General features: G+C 34.4%; 2 long non-coding RNA genes across 2 annotated transcripts; one reads left to right on the top strand and one right to left on the bottom strand.

Moving 5' to 3' along the window:
* Nucleotides 1–1,110: 1,110 nt before the first annotated feature.
* LOC128247095 (uncharacterized) lies at nt 1,111–6,545 on the bottom strand. Its single transcript, XR_008263516.2, has 2 exons — nt 6,274–6,545; nt 1,111–1,401 (listed from the first exon to the last, which is right to left on the bottom strand). It is a non-coding gene; the product is annotated as an uncharacterized LOC128247095 (long non-coding RNA).
* Nucleotides 6,539–11,823, top strand: LOC149136855 (uncharacterized). Its single transcript, XR_016238092.1, has 2 exons — nt 6,539–7,891; nt 11,353–11,823. It is a non-coding gene; the product is annotated as an uncharacterized LOC149136855 (long non-coding RNA).
* The last annotated feature ends 1,082 nt before the right edge of the window (nt 11,824–12,905 follow it).

Here is a 12,905-nt window from a genome sequence, read left to right as displayed (position 1 = left end):
TGATAGCTACATTATGTGTAGTGCTATATTACACTACAATTTATTCTGCTCTTCTCATTAACCTCCCGAGTCCTTAAGAGCTCCACTCACATTAATGGAAAAATTATATAAAGATTTGTCGCTGATATATGTATTTCAATATGTAACCGCGTGTGTATCGTTGGCGATTTTCTTTCTCTGTCTTCCCTTCTTTCGACTTTTCTATATTTCTGATGAAGAGCTCCGCTCGAAACATGAAATCCTCTTTCTTTTCTTTCCTTTCCTGGGCGTCCACTAACACAGTACTTGTACCACATCCTCGCGTTGTTGTTTTTTCTTGCTTGTTCTTGTTCTCTCTCTCTCTCTCTCTCTCTCTCTCTCTATATATATATATATATATATATATATATATATATATATATATATATATATAATGACATTTATGTCTAATTTTCAGAAGAGGAGTTTCGCTTGACTTTCGCCAAATTTTCTTCAGCACTTGAAACTCTTTAGGCATAACAGCTTTACACATATTGATTGCCTTTCTATCAAATATAGATTAATAAAAAAACTGACATGCATTTCAGACACATATCTTTCCAAATGAAAAGATTAGACGAATAGAAGACGACATTACACTCGAGCTATCACACTATATTTGCCTTGCAGTAAACGGCTGCATTTCCTGTAATCATTATTTTAATTTATTATATCACATCCGTTTTGATCACGACAAATTTTTTTTGCTCTAGTTATTCTGAGGTCTTGCATCTACATCTACACCACGCAAGCTTATGAGGCAGAGGAAAATTGGAATTTCTACTGAATTGTTAGGGCTAGTAGGTAGAGGGCCATCAGTTTGGCTATGGAGGCCACAGAAATTGCCTCATGGTTGCTGAGAATCAAGAGCTGCCAGACCTGACTCTATCAGGACTGCAGAGTACTACTAACCTTACAAAAGCTGGGGCTTGTTCGACCCGGCTCGATCGCCTAGGTGAGGGTGTCCGAAGTTGAGTGACTTAAAACACCTAATGCCCCCCTCCCCCGGGAAATATCACTGATCACGTGTCCGGTGCATCGCAGAAAGATATAGGAAATAAAAATAAGACACACTCTGTAAAACACTGCATATTGAATAATCTTGACCAATTTATTATTTGACGTCTTTCCAGCATTTATTCGTGGTCGCTAATGGTGTAATTCTAATTGAAATTTATTGCTTAGACTCTACTTTGCTATTCAATATTTGTTTTTCACAATAGGTTTTGTGGGTAATTTCCACCAACTAGTTTTTTTTAAATATCCTGTCCGAAATTGTAGGAAGCGTCAGCAGCTGAGAAGAATTCGTGAACCACGAACTAACACTTCATTATAACGATTATCTCTTTGTCAGAGTTTATATTAACTTATGAAAAACCAGACCTGTCAAAAATAAGAAAAAATATACATTCGTTTCATATATTTCTCATATGTTAATAAACATATATTTGATGCAAACAAGCCGTCTCTCGTGAAACACTGCCAAGTTTTGAACGTGAAATACAAACCAATAAGCTGTTCGGTTATTGACTATTTTGATGTTAGCTATATATTGTGATATAGAAGTACACAGGAGAAATTATGGCTTATGAATTTATTACTGGGTAGAAGCATTGTACATCATATTTATGTGACGAATAATTTTCAGTAAATTATTATAATATGGAGGCCAAAGCGCAGTACGTAACATAAAACATAATAAAATAAGTATTACTAAAGAAGAAAAAAAAACTAAAGATACAAAACACACAGAAGGATCATAAGAAGTGATTGATATTAGAAAATTTGCTGGAGATATTGAAAATGTTAGTTTTTATTGCTAAAACAACGTAGTGAAATAAATGCACACTCACACACGGAAATGCACACAGAGACACAACACTACAAGCATGTACACATACAGACATACACAAAGTATGTGCGTGTATATGTGTGTTTGTGTATATATATACATACATATATATATATATATATATATATATATATATATATATATATATATATATATATATATATATATATATATATATAATCATATATATATTTATGCTAATGTTTTATATATTACCGATATATGTATATATATATATATATATATATATATATATATATATATATATATATATATATATATAGATATATATATATATATATTTCCTTTATATGCTCGAGCCGCCCAAAGGCTGCGGCCATGCTTGTACACTGGCATATATGTATATATTTACGAAATATCTACGTACATATGTTCTGTAATTTATATATATATATATATATATATATATATATATATATATATATATATATATATATATATATATATATATATATATATACATATATATATATATATATGTATCTATATGCATATATGCCATGGTATGCATGTGTACATACATATACACGCAAGCACACACTCACAAACAAATAAATGTGCATCTCTGATGTGTATGTGAGTGGGGGGTTGTGCAAAACATGTCTATGCCTGTTTATGTATGTACGTGTGTGTTCATATATGTTGTGTGCATGCATGTGTGCGTATGTATACACACGCACATGCATGCAGGCGCATGTACACCTACACATGCTTTTGCAATCGATATACGCGTTAAATCTGAGTCAGCCATGAGTAAATAGAACTCGACATGAAGAAATCGGGAGAGATTATGAGGTGCGGTGTTCTGCTACCTGCAATATTGTCATGTTTATATATGTCTTTAATATGATCAGAGAAGCCCGAAACCAAAACACTCTTTCTCTTCCTCTCTCTTCTTCCTTGATGTACAAAAAGATACACAATCGTACACAAGAAAACACATCACTGTTACGTTCGTGTCGGGACAGTGATGTATTTTCAGATTTGGCAACATAATCTTGCAGTGAGGAGGTAAAATGTTGCCGACGAATGAAACAAAGAATTCAAAAAGTAAAAAGAAAAATACACAAAACACATATGCCAGAACACAACAACACCATCCCCACCTTCACTATCTACAACAAAAGGAAACACAAACACAACAAACTAACAAGATCATCACTAGCAGACATACACACAAAGACAACAACGGCAACAAGAAATAAGCATAAAACTCCACAGAAATATACTATGGAACAACTATCCAACTTCATAATAATCCGGAAGAAATCAAAATCTACTGGAGTTTATAGCACAAAAAGGAGAACACAGAAAGGGAAGCAGAACCTTTAAACTAGGGCAAGATTTCAGTCAATGATAAAGTAAAAGTGATTGGGATCTCCCTCAAAACATAGAATAGTAATAGAAGGTTCCCCATATGAAGTAGTGACTGCCTTAGTCAAAGACATGGGCAGGTTTTGTAAAACTTCCCCAAGAAATTCCAAGCAGGCGTACGCTCCCGTTAGCCATACAATATAATCGCTGAAGTCGATGTCACATCTTTTTCCTTCTCTCTTACTATCACTGCAGTTCTGAGAATAGGATGAGTGAATACACGCTGCCTGGGATCTGCCTCTCAATGAGCTCTGGTCACTCGATATGGACGTGCTACCCATCAGCGAGACTACGATTTCCAACAAACGTCGTTTCGTGCCGATATTTGACACTCTGCGATTTTCGCATCTCTTAGTTGACTTGGAACGGGAAGAGGATTTAAAGTGGTGTTCCAAAAAGGTCTGAGCTCGAGACAAGGCCAATCTTTCTGGAACCGGAGGGTAAGTTGTTGGTTCTGGATGCTGGCAACAGCAAAGGGGATTCGTTCAAACTAGATGCCGTCTTTCTTTTCCGACAAGTGCATGGCGGCTAATTTTTTTAAACCTTTGTTGCTGGGAAAGTCTGGCTCATTAGTATTAGTGGCTGACTGGAACACCATCTTAGACGCGCACATTGACTGATATTTGCGGTTCAGTTTGTTTCGAGATGATCCGGGTGCACGATTGTTATGAGCCAAAATAATGGCGAAATATCGCTATCTATCATTCTAGGTGATTCCGAGGCGAGTTGTGTTGCCTGGTCTGTGATATTCAAGTTTTCTTTAATAATCGGAATCATTTTGGGAGTTTTAACCGCATACTGTCCTGCAGAAAATTTGGCGTATAAGAAAACACATAGACATCACGAGATAACATTCAAAAATTCTCACTATAGAAAACACATTTCAACGCGCAAATGATTTGAAGATACACTCCGAAACCTTTACCGAGAACCAAGCCCTCGGAGTAAAGGGTGGCTATAAGAAGAATCCAGCTGAGTAGATTTGTCTCTCGTTATATATCCCTTTCTCTCTCTCTCCCTAATCCCTTCACCCCCACTCTCTCCTGAGTTCAGTCCCACAGCACGAGACCTTGTAGAAGTGTAAAATATATCTATAGGTTGTTAACTGTCACTATGTTCTGTATTACGACAAATATAAACGTTTACGTATAGTTACACAATATGTATCCGGATAAAGAAAGAACAGCCAGTTATGTCTCTTATATATTTCATATCTGTTTGAAGTCACTATCGTTAGCAATGGTGTACTTTCAAAACCTAAACATCAACTCAATGCTTATAAATTCACAGAAATTAGTCGTTAAATAAACTGCATGCATCATTTTAATGAAGTTAACGTTATCTTGGCAACTTTTACAAATATTAATTTTTTAGTGTGTTAAGTGATTCGCTTCATTGCGATATAATATACAATAATTTACGTCTATAAATTTTTAGTTAACACTCTGTTTTTCAACGAATATCAATATTACGTCCTATCATACAATGCACAAACACGCAGACAAAAAGGAACCGGTGCCAACAAGGTGTAAAATATATTAATTGGTGTATCCCACTTTGAAGCGGTGTGTTTGTGGAGAGCTAAGACAGGGATACAACTGCTGGCGAGACTCCATTTACAGGTGTTCATTCTTATTTGCCCCAGAAATATACTGTGAATATGTATGTATTTATATATATACATATATGTAGAGTATATATATATATATATATATATATATATATATATATATATATATATATATATATATATATATACATATATGTACAGTATATATATATATATATAAAGACAAAGAGGGGGAGAAAGAGCAGCTAAAGCCGAACTCTAACGTGTTGAATGATAGTTGTTTTTAAAATAAACATAAAATAAAAACAGACGGACTTTTCTCCTTGGTACGAAAAAAGATATAAGGTGGGATAGAAAGATGGAATCTGTTTTATTAGTTATTGTGGTCAATACAAAACTAGTTTCACGATTAATGTACAAACTAAATAAATCAATTTTAAAAAACATTAACTTAATTTTGAAGCACATTTTTCGATCTTCTTTTGTATATACCATATTTTAAGAAAAGAATATAACTATAAAATATATTTACCTTCATCTATCCACATCAATTCGTAACCCAACGTATTCAGTATATTGAAAAAGGTGAGGGAGAAGAAACGTACTTCTTCATCCACATTCAAACACGCTATCATATGTGTGTGTGTGTGTGTGTGTGTGTGTGTGTGTGTGTGTGTGTGTGTGTATGTGTGTGTACAGTATATTCTTTTACTCTTATATATCCATGTATATATATATATATATATATATATATATATATATATATATATATATATATATATATATATATATGTGTATGTATGTATATATTTGAAGTAATGTTTTTAAATCTCTCGTAGCGTACACATTTCGACGAGACATCTGTCGATATTAAAACTGTGTATTGATTACAATAGCAACGTAACGAAATACTTTTAACGCAACGTAATTTAACACAACAGTAATTTAATATATAGCTCTATACGTGTACTCACTATAAATACACAATTACGTACATACATACACTTTCATTCTTTTATTATTATTATTATGATTATTGTTATTATTATTGTTATTATTATTATTATTATTATTATTATTATTATTATTATTGGAGTTACAGGATAGATAACAATCCACCTGGAGCGAAATACGTCTGAACTGAGGATGTTGGAGAGAAATCGCAAATTCTTAACCCGTCCGTAATAGAGGATGATGATTAAAACGAGAGGCTGTCCTTCACAATCTTGCTGACAAGTATGTAGCCTGTCAAAATTTATTCTAAATTAGAAGCAGATAGAGAACATACTTTTATACATACACACATACGCATGTAAACATACTGTGTGAGTTTTTCTGTTTGTCCTCAAACCTTTTAACTATTGGCAGTATTTGTTAGATTGTTTACAGCCCGTAACCAGATAGTACGATAGCTTACGAGGGGAAGATAGTTTTATACCTTCAATGAAATTGTCAAGATATGTAAAACGTTCCAAAGGTTCAGCATTTAAATATATCTCCAGACAGGCATCTTTTAGAAGAATCATAACCTTGCAAAGCAAAGACGATCTGAACAGTAGCACTACAGTTTTAACACTTTAAGCCCTATCAGCAATGCCGCTTCGTTACTCCAAAGCATTCACATTTTTGACAATCATTATCACTTGTGACGTCATATTTTGCTATTACATATAACTCCGGAAATACGTGAGCTACCTTCGTGATCACAAACTTACCCTTGAGCAGACGGGAGTAGCTACTCATTGGTTACGTTAATATTTATCCAAATTTCTCATTACACTTTGTCTAAATCAATTTGCAGGATTAGTCAATAATGATACAATAACAGTGAAGAGCATCTCTTAAGTTGATGCAATGATTATCTCTCTGGTTCATTCAATCAGCTTTACTCTATTTAAGACACTTAAACGCATAGCCGCGCACGCTCAAATGTGTGTATGTATTGTATTTTCTCTTCGCAAGAACGAGCAATACACAGCTATTTTCACTACATTAGATATAATCTAAAAGACCTGCACGTGGCTTATTGCCAACGATTACAAAAGATTGTGAAACTAACATCTTAACCCCAGGAAGTGGATAAAATTTATTTCCCTTTCTCGCTGTATTTAGAAGATTAGAGACCAGGAATCTTGCTGTCCCAAAATAACCTTCACTATATTGTGGATAGGTTTACATAATTCTCTTAAGGATTAAGTAATTGCAACTCCCGATTGTCTTAGAATTTAAATATCCTGCAGCAGAGTGTGCTAGTAATCTTTTGTTGCCGCCAGAGACAAGCTTTAGCTTTGGTACAACGAAGAAAATTGGCTGGAAAGTAAAGGAATCTCTTGATTCTCTAATAAAATTTTATCCTAGCCGATGTGCTATTCTACATCTTAACAGCGTCTTTGCAATTCAATACCATCTAAACAGTAGCAGCAGCAACAACAACAACAGCAACGCTTGGTGCTGCTACTACTACTACTACTACTACTACTACTACTACTTGTAGCGTACTTACAACAGTTCTACCTATAGTACTATATTAATTATAGGAATAATAGTAAATAATTTTTCTAATCTTAGCAGAAGGTTGCAGCAGTCGACGAGCATCAGACCTTCGCTGAGCCCCCATGATGTATTACAATATGTAACAGTTGACGAACAGTGAGCAGTCAGTCGGCTTTCATGATGTTCAATGTGTACAGATAAGACTCCATTTAATTGGGCCAATTTATGTAACGGACACAAGTCAGAATATATCATGCAGTTACGGGTACTTTAAATATATGAAGATACACATGTTTGGAAAGTATCAAATACTCAGTCCTTCATAAGCAGAAACAGTCAAAGAGTAGAACATTAATTTTTAGACAGCGTAAAACATCACAATGAAGCCAGTAAAATATGGAAGGAAACTTGGTACTATTTTTAATCAGGTAGTAAATACTACGTCTCACAACTGTAATAAATTTAGACATTTGCAGCGCAGTTTTCTTTGAAAACCTTTCAAATAATATGAACCAGTTATTAAATGGTTATAGAGTATGATTCTTCTTCAGTAACTGTATTATGTAAGTATATTACCTTTGTTCTCTAAATATTTAATGAAACGTACCTATAGGCGCACGAGTGGCTGTGTGGTAAGTAGCTTACTTCCCAACCACATGGTTTCGGGTTCAGTCCCATTCCGTGGTAAGTTGGGCAAGTGTCTTCTACTATAGCTTCGGGCCGACCGAAATCTTGTGAGTTGATTTGGTAGACGGAAACTGAAAGAAGCCTGTCGTATATATATATATATATATATATATATATATATATATATATATACATATATATGTATGTATATATAAATATATATATATATATATATATATATATATATATATATATATATATATGTGTGTGTGTGTGTGTGTGTGTGTGTGTGTGTGTGTGTGCCTGTCCTTGCGTCTCTGTTTGACCCATCACTATCACTTGACAACCGATGTAGGTGTGTTCACGTCCCCGTAACATAGCGCTTCCGCAAAAGTGGCCGATAGAATAAGTGCTAGGCTTACAAAGAATAAATCCCGGGGATCGATTGCATTGACTAAAACTCTTTAAGGCGGTGCTCCAGCATGGCCGCAATCAAATAACTGAAACAGGTAAAAGAATAAAAGAATAAAAGAATAAAAGAATAAATAAGAAATTGAATGAATTAGAATTCCGTAAAATAGATGGGAGCAAAGACTGGAGAATCGGAAATCAGTTTTATCCACAGCCTCATTAGGACTGGCTTCAAAACTTATACGTGCATAAAAATTTATTTCAACTTCTCTAATACATTGTAGTATATTATTATACTTCTTACTACTAAATCAGTAACAGTCTATAATTGCAAATAACTGGTAAAATTATATTTAAGCCCGTGTTAAATCATATTTATCAAAACACTACTTAACATCTATATTGTTTGCGCTGAACCAGATAAATAGGACACATTCATGCGTAATATGGAATTAATTTAACCGTGTTTAGTCATTATTTGATTGAAGTGTCTAAATTTTAATAACCAACATGATCCGGCCGGAAGTGCGATCGTGCCAAAAGACCGATCTGGCTGAAAGTCCGATTTTGGTGGAAGTCAGATTTGGGCCGAAAGTTCGAGTTCTTCAACATTTCCTTCCGAGCGCTTCAATTCACAAACTCTGCAGAACTTCGAAACTTCTCACTCTAACGTGGATCTAATCATAAATGAACTGAATCGAAAATATTTTTAAAATTCACAAATTTTGGTATTAATTTATGTCCAGTTTAAATGAAAAGCTTGTAACTTCACAGATTTTGGAATTTTTTTAACTTTGAATTTTATATAACAAATCCTCATCCAGACCTGATCCCAATGCTGGATGTCCAAGAACCTGATTCAAAAATGGTATAATACGCCTATGTATAGCAAATGTAGATTGATAGACAAGGGTCTCGGTCGGACGGACATATAAAATTTCACGTTCATTTTAATATATATATATATGTGTGTGTGTGTGTGTGTGTGTGTGTGTGTGTGTGTGTATGTTTGTATATCTGTGTGTGTTTGTGTATGTGTGTATTTTTGTGTCTGCTTTTGCTCCCCACTGCAGCTTGACAACCGGTGTTGGTGTGTTTACATACCCGCAAACTAAGGGTTCGGCAATCAGAGACGGTTAAATTTGTAACCGGCTTTAAAAAATATATGCATTGATGGCGATTTATTCTACCAAAAATTCTTCAAGGCACTACTCCAGAATGACCGTAGTCTAATGAATAAAACAAGAGAATGATAAACTATAAAGGAATAAGGAAACACCGAAATTCTTAGCATCGACATCTTCAATCATTTGGTGTTGAAGTACACATTTGTATTAAATAAATTCTTTGCTAGATATCTTCCACTGAGGAAAGAGGGGTTTCTTTACCTTTGGCATTTACATCTCAGAATAGGGGCATCGGTTAAAACACTGGTGGTTGTGACACCTCCCCCAACACATCTCTCTCTCTCTCTCTCTCTCTCTCTCTCTCTCTCTCGCCTTATGAGTGTAATGCAAAATAAAAGTCATTACAACTGCGTTCATGTGACCCGAACGCCAAGTGAAGGACTCTCGTGGACCTTGCCGTTATCCAAGTGTGAAAACTGTAATAAAAAGGTAACACCGATCCACATTCGTTTACTTTCAGAAAACGTTAAAAACGATATACCACATTTATACGAATATGTACGTGTTTGCGAATGTATCTGTATGAAATTATATATATTTATATATAAGCAACGAGGTTTATTTCTTAAAAAATGCTGGAAAAATATTTAGACCACTGATTTGTAATGTATTATTTGTCGACCACCAGCTTGTGAGCTGTATGGTATGCTAGAACAAGAACTATATACATAAATTCATTTATATATACCATACTGATCTTGAGCAATTTTTTAAAAATAAAACAATCTCGTGAAAAATTAAATTACAGAAGAGAATAAATATCACAGTTCTAACAAAAATCATAAATATACTTCTATGTAAAGAAGTCGACACTAATATTAGCTATGTAAGCAAATTGATATTAGGAGAAAAATATATTGCATAAACTTTATTGTAACCCAATAACGAGTTTCTATTATACTAATATATTAAAAATATAAATTGAACGATAATGTAATAACGAAAGCTAACGTAGGAAATTGTTTTGACGCTAATTCAGATTTTGGTTTTGTTTCAATTTAGAATGTTTGCACCTGTTGTTTTATGGTCTCGTGGATTCAATCGTAAAGCCAGAGTAACTTGCAAATAAGCATTTCACGTTTTAATGTTTGAACGTTTAAAAACATTATCTTATAATACTATAACACCTAAAAAGAAATAAATATCTCTGACAACAAGCGAAAGCGGAAGACTAAGTGATAGATATCACGCAGAGATATATTATTCAATTTTCTCCCAATACAACATACTGTTTCGAGAAGCAGAATAAATTACACATTGGATAAGGCAGGATGGTTATAGTTAAGACGCCTCTATCAGTGCAAACATGTGATGTAAGCCCCCGTCATTGACAAAGAAAGCAACAGTAAAGTTCTCATTTAAGTCCACTAGTTATACTAACAATAGCGAATAAATCTCAATAAAAGATCGTGGTTCCATCTTAATAATTTTAGATCATGTCTTATAATATAGTTTTACGTAGCGCTCTGATCATAACTCTGCAATCACCAAAATTTGTTTGATAAAATTCAGTGAAGGCTGTTTAATACGTAACCTTTTTACAATCATACACTCAAACAAGCTATTTCATAATGAACCAATGAAAAGCTTGTTAGAAAGCTGTTAGAAAGCATGCCTTAATGTAGTATATCATACATTGTGCCTTACAAAATATCATATAATATCTTTGCGTTTGGCTATAAACCAGTTCTGCCATATATTCAGAGTGGTATTATGAAGCACAGCGTTTGACGAATTTATATCATTATTACATTTTATGCCAAAGTGTTAAACATCCTTGTCTCTACAACTATTTTAAGGAAAACTGAATAATATGGATTAACGCTTTCGTTTCCCTTAATCATCTAATGCAACAATCAATGCTCAAGTTTACAGTCAGCAATTAGAGCGTTTGAACCAAGCTTTGAAGAAAAAAAGACCCACTTTAGTGAATCGAAAAGGAGTGATGTTTCATCAGGACAATATGCGACCCCACACTGAAAAGATAACATCACAGAAAATCGAAGAGCTTGGTTGGGAAAAAAAATCCTCATCCACCTTATTCTCCCGACCTTGCTCCTTCAGGCTACCATTTGTTCGTAGTTTACAGAATCATTTGGGTGACATAACTTTCGCAAGCCAGGCGGAGGTCGAAATTGACATTTCAGAGTTCTTCGTTTGAAACCAAAAGAGTTTGACATTGATGGGATTAAAAAGCTTGGAAACAGATGGAAGGAAGTCATAAATAATCAGAGAAAGTACATTGATGATTAAATTTCAATTAAATATAACATTTGATCAGTTGTTTTCTTTATTCAAAATTCGGATAGAACTTATGGGATAACCTGATATTTTCTATACAGTCGTCGTCGTAGCTGTGGTAAGAAGTTTGCTTCCCAACCACATGTGTCTGGGTTCGGTTCCAATGCAAGACACCTTGGATATATATATATATATATATATATATATATATATATATATATATATATATATATATATACGCGAGTAAGTGTATGTGTGTATGTGTGTCTTTGTGCCTGTGTTTGTCGCACCATTGCTTGACAACCGGTGTTCGTGTGTTGATGACCCATAAAGTAGCGTTTCAGCAAAAGATACCGATAGGATAATTACCAGACTTTAAAAAAAATAGTATTGAAGTTGATTCATTCGACAAAAAAGATTCTCCAAGGCGATGCCCCAATATGGCCGCTGTCTATTGACTGAAATTAGTAAACGATAAAGATTAAAGTTGCTGAGAAGATTATTGTGAGAAAAAGAATGAATTGTCCGTATACCGCTTCTTCGCTACGGATGAGATCTCTAAACCATAGACAGGATTGCTTAAGAAATACACCTGATAACGCATTATACGTCCACGATGTGTAACATTTACTATGGAAATTGATACTCATAAAGATGTACAAAGAAAGTATTCCAGAAGTTTTTAGATACAATTAGGTGAGGCAGTTATAACAGTCGTTGATTATTGCCATTTTAGTTTATCATTAATATACATCAGTTGGACGCTGATCTTCCAGCGTTTCATTCTGGATTGAAAAAACACAATGGTAAAAGCGTTTTGAATACACCCTGCTAAATACTTCTAGTGACACCCTACTAAACAATGCTTGTCACAATTTCGTCCTGGCAACCATGTACTTGACAGAAATGGGCATCAAAATAGTATCTCACCTTCCCTACAGTCCACACCTTTCCCCTCCGATTCTGGTTGTTCCCCAAACTGAAGGAGAACCTTAGAGGCAGTCGTTTTGTAGACGATGAAGTAAGCTGTAACAAGGGTCCTGGAAACCTTCACTTTGGAGAACTTCCATAGGGCCTTCACGAAGGGGCTGGAGCGTCACAATAGGTGTGT

This window comes from Octopus bimaculoides, chromosome 2, assembly GCF_046866305.1.
Source record: "Octopus bimaculoides isolate indiv1 chromosome 2, ASM4686630v1, whole genome shotgun sequence".
Taxonomy (NCBI): Eukaryota; Metazoa; Mollusca; class Cephalopoda; order Octopoda; family Octopodidae; genus Octopus; species Octopus bimaculoides.
The sequence above is the reverse complement of the archived record's forward strand: the minus strand, read 5'-3'. Positions and strand labels throughout refer to the sequence as shown.